Below are 21,040 nucleotides of genomic sequence, written 5' to 3' on the forward strand. Positions count from 1 at the left end.
GAAGTACCTTAGGGAAAAAGATCCACAAACGTAGCCACAGTCGTTAAAGTTTTTCCCCGGTCTAAGACCCTGTAGAAACAGGAAATTTTGGATTGTCAATGGAGATAGCCAGAGGCATTCTAGTTCCAACAATATTTTGTGTCTCTATTAGTCATTTTCCCTGTACCCTAGTGATACCCTCAGTCCACTCACTGCCAAGACAATTCAGAGTTCACGGCTGGGACACGGTCTGAGACTCGATTTGTAATTTCTCTATCATGAACATGTAGGTGTGTTTTATATTTGAGAAGTAGTTTTAGATGTGGTCAAAATTCCGTGTTTTTTCCTTTTCCTACATAATTGGAAAGCTAACCATTTCCCTTTATCCTTAAATTTGAGAGAAGACATCATAGTAGTGGCCCTCCATTTTCCATACCGATATCTTGTTCCTTCAAATGACTCAATTTGCACCATTTTGCTTCCAACTACCTAGAACTGTGTGAAGCAAGGGTTTTCCAATTTTGCTTTGACCTAAAGCATTTTTGGCCACCTAGAATTATTCACTTCATAGAACAAAATAAAATATTAAAGATATCGAAAATAAATATTTTCATGAAGCAGGTTGGGCTCATTTATTCATTCATTCATCCCCTCAGGGAGAAATCAGTTGATCCATATTAAGAAACTAGAATCTCTGCTTCTTGCTGAATTCTTACCTAAACATGAATTTGCAATATTATACGTGGCTGTCTCACTCCTTGTCAGGCAGGCTCCTAGTGCTTAGTACTTTATCCCTTCAGAAAAGGAACCTGTGCCATGTGAAATTCCATCCCCATTTCCTCACCTCCTCCATCATCCCTCTGACATTCTGGAATTTGGGACTCTGCTCTGTTCCTTCATAAGCCTAGATGATATAAACTTTTCAGGCTGTTAATCAATTTATCAATCCTATTCTGAGGCAACCAGTGAACTGGAAGGGGCTCATAAGAGGTTGTTTTTAGTTCAACCCTTTCATTTTAGAGGAATGTTAGTCCTAATGTGGATTGCCCAAAATGAAAACCAAGTTGTAACATCTACAAATTTTCTACTAATGTGTATAACAACAACAAATTCCAACATTTGTTGAGTCTTTACTATGTGTCATGCCCTGTGCTAACTGCTTTACGTTTGTTTTTCTGTCTGATATTGATTGCAAGCCTAGTAGATGATATTATTCTTGTTTTGCAGATAAGGAAACAGATTCATAAAGGGGAAGTAAGTAAATGGGCTTAATCACATTGATAAAACGAGCCACAGTGGGACGTATAGCCCACATAAGATCTGTCCTTGCAAACTCTGTTACCCTGCATCCCAAACTCAACATTGTGAACACGAAAAGTATCTCCAAGTTTCTTTCTGAAAGTTAAAACCTGGATAGAAAAGTGAAGATTAGGAAAGGCCACAATAATCCCAAAGCAGCATGAAGCATCTGGAAACTCCCCCATGCAGATGATCAATACCAGTGATACAATAAAAGTTGAGTTCTTTGGAATAGCATCTTGCGAAATAATTTTCTCGTACCCTCTAAATGGAATCCAAAGCCTGATGTGTTATAAGACTATACAGTTTGGAATCCCACATGCAAAAAGTTCTCTGAAAGTGCACATGTGCCGTGTCTTGTGTGTACTGTAAGCCTAGTAGGGGGCCAAGTCTCCAAGCTCATGCTTAGAAGTCTTGGGATCATTTTGACCACTACAAAACATGGATAAACTGCCTATAATCTGTTTGCTGTTCTACTCCCAGACATGGCCAGGATCTATATAAAATTTTAAATATCTGAATATTTTAAAACAATTAAAATACCCGAAGACATGAGTGGAGAATAAAGGAGATATTTATTTAAAGTAACATAAAATTTAAATTCATCGTACACTCCATCTTAATGAGATTATTACAGAAAGACTCTCAAATGGTACAGTTCTCTTAAATCTAAATTTTGTTGTAATTCATTTATTCTGAATCAAACAAGCTGAGGCCAATCTACTTCTTCTGGAAATTATACGCTATAAAAAGCTTTAAAAAATCTGGATCTCTGTAAACTTTCTGTTGAGAAGGTAGAATGTTTCTAATTTAAACCACAGCTGCAAAAGCAACACAGGCACCAAACCCTTGGCTTCAAACCCAGAATGTTTAGAACTTGTGCAACACCTCTCTTGAGGCTAGTAAGAACAAGGGGTTTCAGGGAGACCTCTGCCCCACGCAAGCCAATTCATAATCTAGGACACGTCTTCAAAAAAAATATATTAACAGCCCAGAAGGGATACTAAAGATACTTCAGCAAAATTAAGATAAATGCCATTTTTTCCTTTAAAATGAACATGCAAGATACATCATTTCCAAGCATATGGATTTTATTTTTCTTCAGAAACAATATTGTCAGCTGTTGCACTGTAAGAAACAATACTGGGTCTGTGCTGCAAAGTTCAGGATAAATTGTCATTTGCTTATTTATCCCCCCCCCGTGTCTTCCACGATTTCCCTTTCCTGAGATGTTCTACTTCACAGAAGTCAAAAGGTAGAAAGAAAAATATGCAAAGAGAGACAACATTCAAGCTGAAATGCCACAGCACAAATCCTTGGCACACAGTAGGAATAAACAGTGTATCAATGATGGCAAGCGCTACAAAACGCACAAGCACCCTTGGGGCAAGCAAGCTGCATAGTTTTACTAATGTCATGTTTTTCCCGATTGCAGTTTCTAGAATCACAAAGAGAGGCTGTGTGGATTGATCATACTGAGCAAGGTCATTAGGACCTTGCCATTTTGTAAAGTGGACACTCGAGTGTGGAGGAATGCTTGGTTCCGTGGAAAGAGCCCAGGCTATAAAGTCTCATGACCTGGGTTTCACTCTGTTCCTCCGTGGTTGTGTCACTGGACACCCCATCTCACTTCTGTGGATTCCTAATCGGAAGCACAAGGGATTACATCCTCTAGATTCCAACTGTCATATACTGACAGTTCTTTGATCTAACAAATAGTCTAGAAGGGAAAAAAAAAATGACCAGTTAAGCCAAGGGCACACTGAAATATCAAGCACATGTTCTGAGACAGTCTTAGGGAGGAAAGTGCTCCTTAGACAACCACCTGTGCAGGTCCTGTGTTAGAGGGACTACGACAGCAAGAGAAGGAGCAGGTCTCAGTTATTGACCCCTTCTGGGTCAGAAACTCTGCTGGAATCCTTTCAGACCCAAGGACATCAACGTAAGGAGACTAAAATTTCAGTGAGGCAAACCTTATTTTATTTAATCTGGAAATGAAATGTCCTGCTTAAAAATTAGGAAAATATAGAATAAATCCAAAAGAAATATAAAAATATTAAAATACTAAAAATTTGAGCAGAAATCAGCAAACTAAAAACCAAAGATAAAGGAAAATCAAGATTTGAAAACACCCACCTCACAACAGACTAATAAAGACACAGATAACTGTATGAATGAAAAAGGAGACCTAACTATAGATAAGGCAGAGACTTCAAAAATCAAAGCAGTATTTAAAAATATTCACAGGAAACTCCAAGCCTACATGATTTTACTGGCAAGTTCCAAACTTTCAAGTAACATATCATTTGAATCTTCTACAATTCTTTCAGAGACCAGAAAAGGAGGAATATTGGCCATTTCCTTTTTGGGGGGCCTATAAAATCTTGATATGTAAACTAGACAAGGACAGTATGAGAAAGGAAAATTAAACACCCATTTTACTAATGAATATAAATATCAACAATAGCCTAATTATGGAAAGAGCCCCGATGTCCATCAATGGATGAATGGATAAAGATGTGGCGCGCACACGCATGCACATACACACACACACACACACACACACACACACACACAATGGAATATTACTCAGCCACCAAAAAGAATGAAATCTTGCCATATGCAATGACGTGGATGGAGTTAAAGAGTATTACGCTAAGCGAAATAAATGAGTCAGAGAAACACAAATACCATGATTTTACTCATGTGTAGAATTTAATAAACGAAACAGAGGAACATGGGAAAAAAGAGGCAAACCAGAAAACAGATTCTTAACTGTAGAGAACAACCTGAGGGTTACTGGAGGGAAGGGGGTGGAGAGATGGGCTGAATGGGTGATGGGGATTAAGGACGGCACTTGTGATGAGCACTGGGTGTTGTATGGAAGTGATCAATCACTAGATTCTACACCTGAAACTAATGCTATACTGTAGGTTAACTAACTGGAATTTAAATAAGAACTTGAAAAAGTAAATAAATATAAAAAAATCCTACATGAAACATGAGCAAATCAATTCCCTTAGTATATAAAGAAGAGACTATGCCATTATCCAGTTGGATTTAGCTCAGGAATACAAGGAGTGCATTTAAAAGGTACGACCTAATTACGTCTTTAGAAATACATGAATATAACTTACCACATTAATAGACTAAAAGAAATAAAAAATACAAAAGAAAAACCACTCCAATTCATAATTTTAAGAAAAAAAACCTCTAGCAAACCAGGAGTAGAAGCAAACAATCTGACAAAGGATGTATTTTAAAAATCTACAGTATATATCATCCAAATGGGGAAATTTCAGAAGGACTTTTTTTTTATTTTAATGTTTTTTTATTATATTGTTAGTCACCATACAGTACATCCCTGGTTTCTGATGTAAAGTTCGATGATTCATTAGTTGAAGTACTCTTGTTTAAAGAAAACTTGAAGTATAATTTACAGTGTTATATTAGTTTCAGGTGTACAATATGATTCCACAATTCGATACATTATTCAGTGCTCATCATAACACATAACTCTTAATTCCCTTTATTTCACCCATCCTCCTCCCACCTCCCCTCTGGCAACCACCAGTTTTTCCTCTGTATTTAAGAGTCTTGTTTTTTGTCTTTTGGTTGGTTGGTTTCTTAAATTCCACACATGAGTGAAATCATATGGTACTTGTATTTTTCTGTCTGACTTATTTCATTTAGCATGAATACCCTCTAGATCTACCCACGTTGTTGCAAATGGCAAGATCTCATTTTTTATGGTTAATATTCCATTGTATATGTACATACCACATCTTCTTTATCCATCTATGGATGGACATTTGGGTTGCCTCCATATCTTGGCTACTGTAAATAAGGCTGCAATAAACAGAGGGGCATATATTTTTTCAAATTAGTGTTCTCATTGTGTTAAAAGATTTTTTATTTGGGAGAGAGAGAAAAAAAAAGAAGAGAGAGAGAAACTGCACACACGAGTGAGGAAAAGGGCAGAGGAAGAGAATAATTGAGCAGACTCCTGCTGAGCACAGAGCCTGATGTGGAGTTCGATCTCATAACCCATGATATCAGGGCCTGAGCCGAAATCAAGAGTTGGACGCTTCACCAACTGAGCCACCCAAGTGCCCTGCATGCAGTGTTTTCATTTTAATTTAAGTAAATACCCAGCAGTGGAATTGCTGGATCCTATGGTAATTCTTGTTTTAGTTTTTGGGAACGCCCATACTGTCTTCCACCGTGGTTGCACCAGTTTGTATTCCCACCAACAGTGCACCATAAAACTCCTAGAAGAAAACATAGGCAATAATTTCTTTGATGTAGCTGCAAAAACATTTTTCTAGATAGATCTCCTCAGGCAAGAGAAACAAAGGCAAAATTAAACTATTGGAATCACACCAAAATAAAAAGCCTTTGCACAGAAAAGGAAACCAACAAAATGACCAGACAGCCTACTGAATGGCTTTTTTGCAAATGATAGATCCCATAAGGGGTTAATATCCAAACATGTAAAGAACTTGCACAACTCAACACCAAAAGCCTCCAAATGATCAGATTAAAAAATGGGCAGAGGACCCAAATAGCCACCTGCATGAAAGTGTCTAACAGACACTTGGAAAGATGCTCAACACCACTTATCGGGGAAACGCAAGCCAAAACCACAATGAGCTATCACCTCACACTACTCAGAATGGCTAAAATCAAAAAGACAAGAAATAGTGTCGGTGATGATGTGGAGAAAAAGGAACCCTCATGACTGTTGATGAGAAGTACCCTTTTTAAAATGAGGAACCAGAAAATGCGGCCCTCTTTCACTCCTAGGTTCTAGCAAAATTAAATCCACAAGAATTGAAAAAAGAACAAGAGCACATAAAATTGTCATTGTTTGCAAGTGATGTGACTATTTAAATCTATAGCCAAATTATTAAAAATAGCAAATATTTTAGGTCTCTTCATATAACATCAAGATATAAAAATCAATTGCATTTCCATATAGCCACAGTAACTAGAAAATTGAAGTCTTTTCCTAAGAGTCAAGTTAAAATAGCATCAACACAGGGGCGCCTGGGTGGTGCAGTCGGTTAAGCATCTGATTCTTGGTTTCAGCTCAGGTCATGATCTCCTGGGCTGTGGGACCAAGCTCTGCATCGGGCTCCCCTCTCACCACGGAGCCTGCTTTAAAAATTCTCTCCCTCTGCCCCTCCTCCCACTTTTTTATTATCAAATAAATCTTTAAAAAAATAGCATCAACATATCAAATATCAAGAAAAACACTAAAATACATAAAAGATGGACAGCAGAATTTATAAAACTTTACTGAAGGACAATGTGACAAAAATAACAAGATAGGAATGAGGTCAACTCTCTACAATCTCTTCAAGAAGATAGAAGCAAATAAAGTAATTCCTAACTCATTTTATGAAGCTAGCATTGCCCTAATACCAAAACGTAATACACATTACAAGAAAACAGCAGACCAATATCTCTCATGAACACAGATGTGAAAATTTGCAACAAAATATTAGCAAATCCAATCCAACAATGTATGAGAAGAATTACACACCATGGCCAAATGTTATTTATTCCAGTATGCAAGTCTGGTTCAACATTTGAAAATCAATGTATGTCATCCATCACATCAACAGTCTAAAGAAGAAAAATGATCGTGTCAACAGATATAGAAAAATCATTTAACAAAATTTAACACCCATTCATGATAAAAACTCTCAGAGGAAAATTTCCTCAACTTGATAATGAATACTACAACAAACCTAAAGCTAACACCATACTTAAAGGCGAGAAACTCAAAGCTTTTCCAATAAGTTTAGGGACAAGGCAAGGTTGTCCCCTTTCACCTCCTTCAACACCACACTGGAAGCCCTATCTAATACAATAAGACAGGGAAAGTATGTAGAGTCGATGCAATCCCTATCAAAATTCCAATGGCATTTTCACAGAAATAGAACACTTTTTAAAATTTGTATGGAACCACAAAAAGCCCCAAGTAGACAAAGCAATATTAAGAAGAACCAAGCTAGAGGCAGCACACTTTCTGATTTCAAACTCTATTACAAAGCTATAGTAATTAAAACAGTATGGTACTGGCATAAAAAAAACCAGACACAGATCAATGGAACAGAGAGCCGAGAAAAAACCACGCATATATGGTCAATTAACTTACAACAAAGGAGCCAAGAACACACAGTGAAGAAAGGACAGTCTCTTCAATAGATGGTGTTGGAAAAACTGTACAGTGACGTGCAAAAGAATTAAGCTGGACCTCTATCTCACACCATACACAAAAATTAACTCAAGGTGGATTGAAGACTTGACACCAAAAGCAAAGCAACCAAAAGCAAAAGCAAGTGGGACTACATCAAACCAAATATCAGTGTGGCATTAGCAAAAGAAGAGACAAACAGATCATTGAAACAGGACAGTGAGCCCTCAAACAGATCCACGTAATATAGTCAACTGATCTTTAACAATGGAGCAAAAGCAATACAATGGGGACAAGATAATCTCTTCAATAAATCGTGTTGGAACTGGATATTCACACACGCACACACACCCTAGACACAGGCCTTACACCCTTCACAAAATGTAACTAAGACAATGTCAAGAGAATGAGAAGACAGGCCACACAGACTAGTAGAAAATATTAAGGAGGGCACGTATTGCATGAAGCCCTGGGTGTTATACACAAATAATGAAGCATGAAACACTACATCAAAAACTAAGGATGTACTGTGTGGTGACTAACATAACATTAAAAAAAAAAAAAGAAAAGACACATCCTGATAAATGACTGCTGGCCAAAATATACAAAGAACGCTTAAAACTCAATAACAACCCAATTAAAAATGAGCCAAAGAGCCTTAAAAGACACTCAAAGAACATTCACAGATAATAAGCATATGAAAAGATGCTCCACATCACATGTCGTCGAGGGACTGCGAATGAAAACGACTAGACAGCACTGCACACCTATTAGAATGGCCAAAATCCAAAACACGGACACCACCAAATGCCCGCGAGATGCGGAGCTTCAGGAACTCGCACAAATTGCCAGTGGGAATGCAAAATGGCACAGCAACTTTAGGAGACAGTTTGGTGGCTTTTTTTTTTTTTTTAAAGATTTTATTTATTTATTTGACAGAGATAGAGACAGCCAGCGAGAGAGGGAACACAAGCAGGGGAAGTGGGAGAGGAAGAAGCAGGCTCCCAGTGGAGGACCCTGATGCGGGGTTCGATCCCAGAACACCGGGATCACGCCCTGAGCCAAAGGCAGACGCTTAACAACTGAGCCACCCAGGTGCCCCCAGTTTGGTGGCTTCTGACAAAACTAAACATACCCTTACTAAATGATCTACCATTTGTGCTCCATGGTATTTACCCAAAGGAGTTAAAAAGTTCTGTCCACACAAAAACGTGCACATGGATATTAATGGCAGCTTTATTCATAATTCTCAAAACCTGGAAGCAACCAAGATGTCCTTCAGCAGGTGAGCGGACAGCCAGACAATGGAATTATTCAGAGCTAAACAGAAATGTGCTATCAAGCCATGAAATACATAGATGAAGCTTAGATGCATATTACTGAGTAAATGAAGCCGATCTCTAAAAGGCTACATACTGTAGGATTCCAACTATATCACATCCTGGAAAGGCAAAGCTATGAAGACAGAAAAAGATGACTGGCTGCCAGGAGTTAGGGGAGAAGGAGGGATGAATGGACATGGCACAGAGGATTTCTACCTGTATGATATTATAATGGTGGATACAGGTCATTATAAGTTTGTCCGAACCCATAGAATGTATAACACCAAGAATGAACCGTAATGTAGACTTCGGTTAGTGATGATGTATCAATGTGGATTCATCAGCTGTAACAAATGCATCACTCAGGTGGGGGATGTTGATAATGGCAGAGGAGATAACGTATGTGGGGCTGGGGGGTATATGGGAAATCTCTGTACCTTCTGCTCAATTTTGTTGTGAACCTAAAACTGCTCTCAAAAAAAAAAAAGTTGGTTTTTTGAAAAAGCAAAGGAATGATAAACACAAGATGCAGGATAGAGGTTGCATATATGTAGGAGGCAGGGGGATGGGATTGGGAGGAAGCATCATAGATATGTTAATATTCCAGTTTTCATATGGGTAGAGTTTCAAGGGCTTGTTATTAGTAAATAAGCAAATAAATAGAAAGTCTTACAAGGACCTATGGATGAGAACGTCCAGTGAACTAAGGGTTACTATTAATCCAATTTTGTGTACCTGAGATCCAGTAAATGTATAGAGAAATAAAAAATTGATTAAATATAGTTAGAAGAAAAAAAATCAGGTAATTAAGCCAAGAACATAGTGACTTGTTGAGGGCAGATATGGAACAGTTTTAGGAGAAATCTGCCCCCCTGTGATTGTCATCTGTGGTAAGTTCTGTATTACTGGAATGGGGAACAGGGAAGCAAAAATAAATTTTGAACAAAAAACTTTTCCCAAGTTCAGAACTCTCCCAGCATCCTGCAGGACCCAGTTAAAGGAACTCAAAATTTCACCCGTGATAAATCACCTAACATAATCAGGAGTCCAGTAGCACACATCTCTAGCTGTTCACCAAAATTCGTGCTGCCCCTTCTGCATTGCAGAGTTGTCACTGTGCCAGGTCTGCAAGCTGGGGACAGCCTGTCCCAGACCGACTTCCAAGGGCTAAATGATGGCATTCAGGCCAAGAGAACATGAGCAGAAACGATGTCACCCACCTCCCAGCTTGGCCTCATACCTCCCACAGAGCCCTCTCCCATCACCTTTTCCCTTCCAGTTGGCTGGCACAGAGCCAACCTCAAAAAACAAATGTTGACGATGGCAGGACTACTCTCGGCCCGGGGACCTGATGACCGTGCGGAAAGGGGCTGCCCCACGAATGTGTTGATATGCCTGCTTCTGGTAAATCACGGATAACGTAAATTACTATGTGCTTTCCAGTATAGTTTATTGGGTTTATTTGCTACAGAATTAAATGTCACTCAAACCAATGAAGCTCCCAACACTTGTAACGGTAGGACAGCACAAGACAGTAGGGGCAGGAAAAAATTTGTGATCAGGGCATAGGAAAATTCCCAAGGCACAAGGGGAATCACTCCACCAGTAATAACTCTGAGGTCACACTGAAATTACGCGATGATCCAGTTGTAGGCTGGGTAGCCTCGGGGTCAAACGCACAGGGTCTGGCCACAGTACCCAATTAAAAGCCTGCTTGTGCGGCCCGCTAACTGCCTGAGTGACCAGGCAAGTAATGCCATCCCTTTGCACCTCTCTCTCATCTATACCCACATCCGCTTCCAAGGACTGCTGTGGGGGTTACACAGACTGACGACACGTGTGCGGGAGTTGGTGTAGCCGCTGCCTTGCCGTAACTATTAAACGATAGCCGTCATTTGTATTCCTGTTATTGCCATCTTTACAATGGGATGGCTGAGGAGGAGAGCAATCTAGGAAAGACCCGGCTAAGGAATACCCTGGAAAGGAACTGTATTTACTCCCTGGCCTCAGGTCCCTCCCTCACACGCTTCCCAGCCGCGGCGTTTCTATAGGCTGGTAGAGGCGCAACATCGTCCACCTTTCCGTGCCTCTTCAGGACCGTTATCTCCCCGAATCCTGCCGGCACACCCGTGAGGTAGGGAAGAATTATTATTCCTATTTCACAAAAGAAACATCTGAGGCTTAGCAAGGTTGAGCATTTCCCCGAGCCACAGCAGTCTCGAGGCTCTGAGGCCAGGACTTTTCCCCACTACGTTATGTTGTTTTTCTTGAGGCAAAGCCTTGCATGCTATCCAGTTCTCTGAGGATGAAGGAATTTTATCTCATGTGTTAGAATGCATCAGATAATCTAGGTTTGTAAGGTTTTTGTTTGTTTTGTTTTTTGTTTTTACTGGAAATTGTTTCTTTGAATTGTTTTCTTTCTCAATGAATACCAACTGCTGTGAATTTCTGCTCTTTACAGCAGATCCTGTTAAGTCTGAATAGAGGTTTCTCACCTCCAAATTGCTGTTTTTCCCTGTTTGGCTGAAGCTACGCAAAGGCAGCCATACTGACACAAGTCACCAAAGCCAACAATGACATCAGCTAGTCTGAGATCTGTCCAGCAATCCCCAAAAGGATCGGAGGGTCATGAAATATGTTGGGTCACTGATAAAGTATTTATTCATTGCAGCCAAATCAAAAGCATACATGGCTTAGGATGGCAGGAAGGAAGTCTAAAGGGTTCCCTTTATTTATTTATTTATTTTAAGATTTTATTTGTTTTGACAAAGAGACAGCCAATGAGAGAGGGAACACAAGCAGGGGGAATGGGAGAGGAAGAAGCAGGCTCCCAGCAGAGGAGCCTGATGTGGGGCTCGATCCCACAACACCGGGATCACGCCCTGAGCCGAAGGCAGACGCTTAACGACTGAGCCACCCAGGCGCCCCTAAAGGGTTCCCTTTAATACCCTGGCAGTTAAGCCCAAAGTAGATATCGGAGAAATATCTACTAATTGTTGACCTCTTAAGTTTCAGGCTTAGAAAAGCACAAAGTAACTGAAGAGCTTTAGACACAGAACAGCATTCTAAATTTGGCATGGGTTTTCTCTCTCAGCTTTGAAAACTATTAGACACCTTTGGAAAATATTCTGACTTGCATTAAGCAAACAAAGTAAAGAGTAACTCAGAACATCCCTGGTTTGATGGACTATATCGGTGGGGGAGGGGGGCCGTGAGCAGGAGAGGGTTCCCAGAAAGAATAAGAATTAGCAAATGCTTACGGAGTACTTACTGTGCACCAGGCACCGTTCTAAGGGCTACACTTAATCCTCTCACCAACCCAGTGAGCATCAATAAATACTACTCATTTTATAGATGAGATGGAGTCAGAGGATTAAGTAGCTTGCCAAAAGTCACACAGCTATTAATTAACAGAAGTGGAATCGACTAATCAAATGTGAATATAGTGTCCCAAACTGTTTGCCTACACTGAGGGACATAGACTTAAACGTAATTGTTGGGCTGTAACAAATACACTAAATAAATAACATGCGTAATTTAACAGTTAATTGTTGACTGTAACTGCCATCTCAGTAAAAAAGTGGCCCAGGCTAGAACCATAGGAGTTATCACGAATTCCTCACTTTCATACCCCTAAGCAAACATTGATTTTAAGACGTAGATCTCAGATCTGGCCACTTCTCAACACTTTGACTTTCACCCTAATCTAAGACACCATTGTCTCACCTGGATTTTAGCAAAAGCTTCCTAATTGGACTTCCTGCTTCTACTCTCTCCCAACCACTGATTCTTCTAGAGTGCTTTATGTCAAAAAAGGAGATAATGTCACACATTTACTCAAAATTCCTTACCTTGTCCGTCCAGGCCCTACACGCTCAGGATCCCTCTAATCCACTGACCTCCTCTCCTTATTTTCCCCTCCCCCACCCCACTCCAGCTTCGCTCATCTGGCTTTTCCTTGAACAAGACAAGCTTGTTCTACCCCTAAGTAGAACACCTGCATTTTCTGCTTCCTTGCTTTGCCTATATGTTTGTTTAAATATCAAGCTCCTCCCTTTACTTTTCGTTAGCCTCCTACTGAGAATAATGTCCTCTTTATATACCTTCCCCCACCCCCATAATATTGACCGTGGGAAAAAAAAAATCTAGATGTTTTAAAATAAAGTGTATCTAAAATATTTGACAACAGAATGGAAGAAGGAAGGTGGATATTACTCAAGAAAAGCACAGATATTTACTAAGGTTAAACTGTGATAAAGCAGCAGGACAAAATACAAAATCATGACTCTGGAATAAATTCTTAAGGAAGGTACAGTCAAGTACAGACTGCAAGGGAGTGAACGTAACTACATTAAAATGTTAAATATTTGACAAAAGGCATCATAAATAATAAGCAACTAGACCACTAAACCCAACAGAAAATGGACAATGCATACGAGCAGGCAGCTCACAGCAGAGGTAATCTGAATGGTCAACAGACAAATGAAAAGATCCTTAACCTTACTGGTGACAGGGAAATGCATATTAAAACAATAAGACATCATTTCCCTAGGAGACTGGCAAAAATTAAAGAGACTGACAATATTAAGGGTTGATACGATGTAGGAAAATTAGAGCTCATGTACATGGCTGGTGGGAATTTAATACACTCACTTCGGAGAGAAATTTAGCAATCATCTAGTAAAATTAAGCATGACCTAGAAGCTTCATTTAAAGTGAATGCCCTTGGGCGCCTGGGTGGCTCAGTTGGTTTATCATCTGCCTTTGGCTCAGGTCATGATCTCAGGGTCCTAGGATCGAGTCCTGTATCAGGCTCCCTGCTCAGTGGGGAGCTTGCTTCTCCCTCTCCCTCTGCCTGAAGCTCCCCCTGCTTGTGCTCGCGAGCACGCTCTGTCAAATAAAATCTTAAAAAATAAAATGAATGCCCTAGAGAAATTCTGGTACCATGTGCACATGATTTTATGAACATTTGTAAAAATTGCAAATCATTCAAATGTTTGTGAAGAGGAAAATGGAGTAATTAAATGCTGGGACTCACTCACACATGAAAATGTTTTTCAGGTGTTAAATAATTTAGCTCTACATGCCTTAATAGGAATAAATCTCAAAAGAGAGGGAGAGCACTGGTTGTAGGTTGGTATGACCTACCCACAGCAGGACTCTCATTCCTGGATGAAAGGATCGGGCAAGAAGTCCCGGAAGTAGTATAATGCCATCCATGTAAAATGATTAAAACACACCAAAATACTATTTTTTAAAAGCCTGTGTATATTAAAGCAAAGCTGGGGATAACATAAAACTAGTTAAGAACAATGGTACCCCTCTGGGAAGACAAAATGGAAAACAGAATCTGGGAGAGGGATTAAGGGGGCTTCAACTTTATGTGTAATATTTTATTTAACAAAGTCTGAAACAAACATTGGGTGATGTTAAGTGTTAAATCTGGGTAGATTTGTTATTATTCTTTCTAGTTGTATATTTCATGAATAAGGAAGGAAAAAAGAATGCTAAACAACATAATGCAGGAAGTATGAAGGAAACAACCAAGGATCTTGAAAAGGGAGTTTCCACGTCTTATGCAAAGGAAATTAAGTATCCCAAAATAATGAACAAAAGAATTTCTATTTTCATTCCAACATATGTTCTTTAAAAACAAAAAAACTCCTAAGATGTAAGGATACAAAAGAATCATTGACAGAGTCAAACTGTACTTGTTAGAAAATGTGGTAGATTAAATAACGGCCATGAATTCTTTGCTACTGCTCCCATTGAAAGGGGAATCTAATGTCCCTAACTTTGAAGCTGGGTTGCCTCATGACTTGATCAATAGAATGTGGCACAAGCAAGGTCTTGAAACTTTTAATACTGTGTCCTAAGAAGCCTTGTGGCTTCCATCCAGGCTCATGGAACTCTTGGAGCATGAGAAGCAGCAGCCAATCATCAGGTAAGAAGTTCCACTATTCTGGGACCGCCATATTATGAAGCCCAAGCTAGCCCCGTGAAGGGGCTGTGTGGGGAAAAAAGAGAGAGGCTTCACCAGACCTCATACGATCCAGCCATCCAGTCCAGGTACCAGATAGGTGACTGAAAAGCTTTCTGGTGACTCCAGTCCCAGCCACCACCTGACTGAGACCTTGAGCAAGAACTGCCTGGGATGGACCAGTCAACCCACACAACCATGAGACAAAAATTATTTGTAGGTCACTGTGTTTTGGAATGGTTTATTTTTGCAAAATTTGATAACTGGTATAGAGAGGAAGGTCCAGGCTTGGGTTTTTGTTTTTGTTTTGAAATGCTGAGTTTGAGATATCCACATGTCGTGGAAGTGGAGACATCCTGCAGACAGATGGACACGTAGTATTGCAGCCCTAGTGATTATCTTCATACGAGTATAATCGTATGCTTTGGCCCAACAGTGCATTGACCCTTGGGAATACAAACCCACTAAAAACAGACCTGGACTTCATGAACTTAGTCTGATAAGGGAGGAAGGGAGGAAGGGAGACAGATCTGTGCTATGATGCCGGTAAGCAAGTCCAGAGGACTACAGAGAATCAGAAAAGAAACATCTCGATGCCTTGGGAGGGAAGAGGGATTAGGGGTGCAGAGAGGATTTTTCTGGAAGAGGACTGCTTCAGCCAGTTCTGAAGGACAGGTACTTGCTCTCAAGCATGAATGCTCCCTAAGGAAATAGAGATGTTGACAGTAGGGGTAGTAGAGTTATTGATGAATGCCATCATTTCCAGGAACTTGAAACCAATAACCAGGCAAATTGCATTGCTTTGGCAACTGCCCCATTAGGTAATTTCTACATTAATCTCAGAAGGACACAGAAAGGACCCTGCCGACATTACTTTAAAAGCTACCGGAAAAATAAAATAAATTAAAACAAAATGCAAAATACAGTATGCAAATTTATGTACTTGTTTGTTCATTTAACATTTTCCAAGGTCATATTTCATCCTAAACCCCCTTGTATTGCTTACTCTCTTACAAAAAAGATATAAAAGCTATGGTTTTGCCTTTTTTTTTTTTGGCGGAGGTAGGGGGAGAAAGACTTTATGTTTTTATAGTTCAAAAGTGCTTGGACTTATAACCACTCTCTGAAGTAGACCCAACTATTCCCACTTTATAACTATTAATATGGAAACTCAGGAAGATTGAGTGACTATCCCAAGGTCACTGACTGGCAAACAGCAGGATTTGGACTCAAAATTCTCTACTCCTCTTACCGAGGGCTTCCCTTTGCTTTGCGGGGGTTCAGTGTAAGTGGGCAAACATAGCACACATACGTCCAGTTGTGAACAGACAGTTGGAAGCAGTGTGATCAAGTGGAATGGGCGCAAGGGAAAGAGACACAGAAGTGGGATCTGAAGGAGGGAGGACTAGGAGAGCCACCTTTGGTGGCAGTGGGTTTTGAGCTAGATCTTGTGTCAAGTGATAAATTGCTGTGGATAGGGCAGGACAGTGCGTGGGCCACACAGGCAACCGTGCAGCACTGGTTTAATGGGAGGGAACTACAGAGCAACAGCTCCTACATTCTCCTAGTTATTTACGCCAGTGGTTCTCAACTGCAGATTTTGTCCTCAGGGGACATTTGGCAAGGTCTGAAAAGATTTTTTATTTTTCCTGCTGGGGGAGGGGGCAGTGCTACGGGTATCTAGGGGGTCGAGGCCAGGGATGCCACTAAACGTTGTACACCACACAGGACAGTCAACCACAACAAAGAATTATCTTAACCAGAATGCCAGGAGCTGGAAAACTACACAGGTTGAGAAATCCTGACTGACACAACTTTACCACATTGTGTTAGAGCTTTCAAGAGAAATAGAACCAATCGGGTGTGTGTAATATAGAGAGTGTGTATACCTGTGTCTTTCTATGGAGAGAGAAGGACTGGACTCATGTGAGGTGGGGACTGGCAAGCGAGGTCTTGAGGGCGGGCTGAAAATTCTGGCAGGAGCGGATGTCACCGTGTTGTGTGGGAGAACAGTCTTCCCTGGAGACTTGGGAGCCTCAGTATTCCCTTGCAAAGTCTTTAACTGATTTGATGAAGCCACTCAAACTATGGAGAGTAAGCGGCTTTACCCAAAATCCATGGATTTAAATGTTAGTCACTCCTTTATAATCTCTTTACAGGAATCTTGATGGGTGTTTGGCCAAATCTCTGGGCACCGGAGCCGTACCAAGCTGGCGCGTGTAGTTAATCACCGTACACTTAACTCTCCGAATCCCGGGAGGCCAAGACTTTATCCTTGTGTTAAAGACAAAGGAAGTACAAAAAAGAGCCACAGATGGCCAAGAGGCACATGGAAAGATGCTCCACATCACTCAGAGACATGCACCTCAAAACCACAATGAGATATCACCTCACACCTGTCAAAATGGCTCGACTCAAAAAGACAAGAAGCAACAAGTGCTGGGAGGATGTGGAGGGAAAGCAACTCTCACGCACAGTTGGTGGGAATGCAAATCGGTGCAGCCACTGTGGGGATTCCTCAGAAATTAAAAATAGACGTGTCATATGATCCAGTAATTCCACTACTGGGTATTTATCCAAAGAATACAACAATATTAATTTGAAAAGATACATGTACCCCTATGTTTATTGCAGCATTGTTTATAATAGCCAAGACATGGGAGCAGGCCAAGTGTCCGTCCATCGATAAATGGTGAAGAGATGTGGTATATACACACGATGGAATATGACTCCGCCATAAAAAATGCAATCTTGCATTTGTGACAACATGGATGGACCTAGAGGGCACTATGCTAAGTGAAATAAGTTGAAGACAAATACCATAGGATTTCACTTATATGTGGAATCTAAAAAAGCAAAAACAAAAAGCAGAAACAGACTCATGAATACAGAGACCAAACCAAGGGTAACGAGAGGGGAGGGAAGGAGGGGTGGGCAAAATGGGTGAAGGGGAGAGGGAGACACAGGCTTCCAGTTATGGAATTAATGAGTCACAGGAATAAAAGGCACAGCATAGGGAGTATAGTCACTGACACGTAACAGCACCGAATGGTGACAGATGGGAGCTGCATTTGTGGTGAGCCTGGCAGAACACAGAGTCGTGAGATCGCTGTATCGTACCCCTGAAACTAATGTAACACTGTGTGTCAACTACACTTCCACGAAAAATACATACATATGTAAAGGGGAAAAAAAACCTGAAGGAAGTCAATTCAGAGAAGTTAATGTTAGCATGTCTGCACAGCTGATACCAGTAACAGTTAACTATTTTGAGCACGCCCTGCGAGGTGTTGTGCTAACAGCTGTTGTTAATCCAGTTAAGGTGGCTCCTATTTTTATCGCCTCCATTTTATAGAGGGGAACATGGAGACACGGAAAGGCAATGTCAAGTTCCTGGAGCCAGAGAATTTTTGAAAAGCAACAAAGTCAGGATTTGAAGCCAGGCAGCCTGGCTTTAGGGCCCATACCCTGACCTGTGGTCCTCACCCAGAACTGCCAGGAGGACCAGTTGAAACAAGTGGTGGGGTCCCATCCCTGAGACTGAATCAGTAAGTCTGGGATGGGCCCAAAGATTTGCATTTCTAACAGTCTCCCAGGTGATGCTAAAGGGACAGGCCTGGAGGCTGGCTCTGGGACCGAGCACTCTCAAGTACCTTGCTACACCCTGCTTTAAGTAAGGACCGCCGTACTGGGCCAAAGTGCATGCGTTCCACAAATATTCCTGAGGCCCTGCTATAGACAAGCATAGCAGCTCTGGTCACCAATTCCAGCGCGCGTGTGTGTGTGTGTGTGTGTGTGTGTGTGTGTGTGTGTTGGGGGGTGATTTCCACACCTCCAAACATCCTCTAATACCAGCTGGGTGTCCTACAATCCAACTCAATTCTGATACCATCCACCTGGAGATCGTGTCGAATCTCCCACAAGTTGAGGGCTTGGTCCCACAACTCCCCCTCACCACCCCCACTTCAGATGCCAATGGCCAGTCCAAGTTATTACCTATGCTTCCTACCAGCTGGCTATAAATCAGAGGTTCCCATGACCCTCTCCTTAGGATCAATTCATTTGCTAGCATGGCTCACAGAACTCAGAGAAACATTTTACTTACTGGATTATCAGCTCGTTGTGAAAGGACAGAACTCAGGAAAGCCAGATGGAAGACAAGCACAGGGCAAAACTTGGGGAAAAGGCGAACATCCAACGCCCTCCGTGAGCGTGCCATTCCCCCGGCACTTCCACACGTTCAGCAACCTGGAAGTTCAAACCCCTTCTTTTAGGGTTTTTATGAAGGCTTGATTACACAGGCATGGTTGATTAGGTCCCTGGCCATTGCTGATTGGTTCAACCTCTAGTCCTCTCCCCTTCCGGAAATCAGGGGGTGAAACTAAAAGTTCCAATCCTCTCTTCCTGGTTGGTTTCCCTGGCAACCAGCCCCCATCCTCAGGTGCTTTCAGTAAGTCAATTCATTAACATAAACCCAGTTCTAGTGGAAAGGGACTCATTATGAGTAACGAGACACCATTTCACCTTGACAGCTCAGGAACTGAGGACAAGAGACCAAATATTATAACAAAAGGTGCTCCCATTGCTCTTATTGCTCAAGAAAATCCAAGAATTTGGGGAACTGTGAGCCAGGAACTATAGATGAAGACCAAAATACGTATTTATTATAAATCACAATATAACACCAGGTAACAGAGATAAAACGATGACAAGCCAATCATGGTTCCTGCCGTCATGACTTCTCCCAGGCCTGGAGGATGTCTGTGTAGACAGAAAGAGCCCAGGCTTTAATGGGGCACCCTACGAGGGGCAGGAGGCGCTCCCAGCAGGAGCTCCTCTCCTGGTTGTGCGGTCAGGGAGGACACCCCAGAAGAAACAGCATGGCTAAACTGACACCTGACCTAGAAGCAGAAATTAGGAGTTTCTAAGGGGTAATGAAGTGGGTCCAAAGGGGTTGGGGGTGGGGGCTAGCATGCACTTGCAGAGGCCCAGACAGGAAGGAAGGGCTCACACATGGGCGAAACCAAAGGCAGTTTGGCGAGTTAAGTCACAAAATTTTGCCTACGTCTCCTTGGCACATCATCATATAATTTGTACATCTTCTATGCTTCATTTTCCTCATCTGCATAATAGCAATGAAAATACCATATTTCTTGGATTCAAAGTGCACATGGACCCCCCGCCCCCATTTTAACATTCATGAAATCAGAATCTGTTACTATAGATTTGTACATTCCCTGCTACATTTCCCCTTCCTTGAAAGCTTTTGGGCAATGATGTTATCTCAGCATTAAAGAAAGGTGAGTTATTTTTACCTTCCCTATCTCCTAGGGCTAAAAGAATACAGACTATCAAATAAGATTCAGGCCTACCATGGCTCTCAGCCCGGGCTGCACCTTAGGACCACCTGCGCAGCTTTTCCGCTTTACCCATGCCTTGGCTCCATTCCCAGGGATCCTGATTTTATTGACCCACAATAGGGGCCTCGTGGATTTTTTTTTTTTTTTTGAAACCCAGGTGATTCTAACATACAGTCAAGGTTGAGAACTGATACTGCCTTATCCTACAGCAGGGGCCCACAAACTACCACCTTTGAGCCAAATCTGCCTCTGTTTTGCTACACACAGTTTCACTGGAACACATCACACCATACATTTACATGTTTTCTGTGGCTGCTTTTACATCACAACGGCACAGTGGAAAAGTTGCAACAGAGACAGCGTGACCCACGAAGTCTAAAATGTGTCTTCTCTCTCTCTCTCTCCAGAAAAATTTTGCCAACTCCGGTCCTGTACTGCTGTTATGAAAGGTGTGGTGTTGGGGCGCCTGGGTAGCGCAGTCGTTAAAGCGTCTGCCTTCGGCTCAGGGCGTGATCCCGGTGTTCTGGGATCGAGCCCCACATCGGGCTCCTCCGCTATGAGCCTGCTTCTTCCTCTCCCACTCCCCCTGCTGTGTTCCCTCTCTCGCTGGCTGTCTCTGTCAAATAAATAAATAAAATCTTTAAAAGAAAAAAAAAAAAAGAAAGGTGTGGTGCTGGGCTAAGCACCTTCCGCAAGGCTGGGAGCTGGCTGGAAACGCTGCATCCCAGCTTTAGGGAATTCGTCCGCAGTGGAACAAGATGCCCAGGCAGTTTGTGTGCACAGCGAAGCTTGAGAAGTCCTGCCCCTGCCCATCTGACTGCTGCCACCCTCTCCAGCCACTTTTTGCCCCGTCCCTTTGCTCCTGCTCAGTCCTCATCCTCCAGGGCTTTGTTGC

The 21,040-nt window shown here is 41.6% G+C and overlaps 1 protein-coding gene across 7 annotated transcripts in view; it reads right to left on the reverse strand.

Moving 5' to 3' along the window:
* COL6A6 (collagen type VI alpha 6 chain) overlaps positions 1-21,040 on the reverse strand; it is a 141,048-nt gene that overhangs the window by 109,000 nt on the left and 11,008 nt on the right. For 3 of the 7 annotated variants that reach the window (XM_044383398.3, XM_044383400.3, XM_057315959.1), the window contains one exon: positions 8-69. The exons of 2 other annotated variants lie outside the window; for them this stretch is intronic. The gene's annotated coding sequence lies outside the window, so the exon portion shown is untranslated. Of the gene's footprint in view, positions 1-7; positions 70-18,890; positions 19,034-21,040 lie in introns of all 7 variants that reach the window. 2 more of the 7 variants (XM_044383401.3, XM_044383402.3) reach the window with 2 other exon arrangements.

The sequence above is a fragment of the Ursus arctos genome, unplaced genomic scaffold (genome assembly GCF_023065955.2).
Source record: "Ursus arctos isolate Adak ecotype North America unplaced genomic scaffold, UrsArc2.0 scaffold_20, whole genome shotgun sequence".
Taxonomy (NCBI): Eukaryota; Metazoa; Chordata; class Mammalia; order Carnivora; family Ursidae; genus Ursus; species Ursus arctos.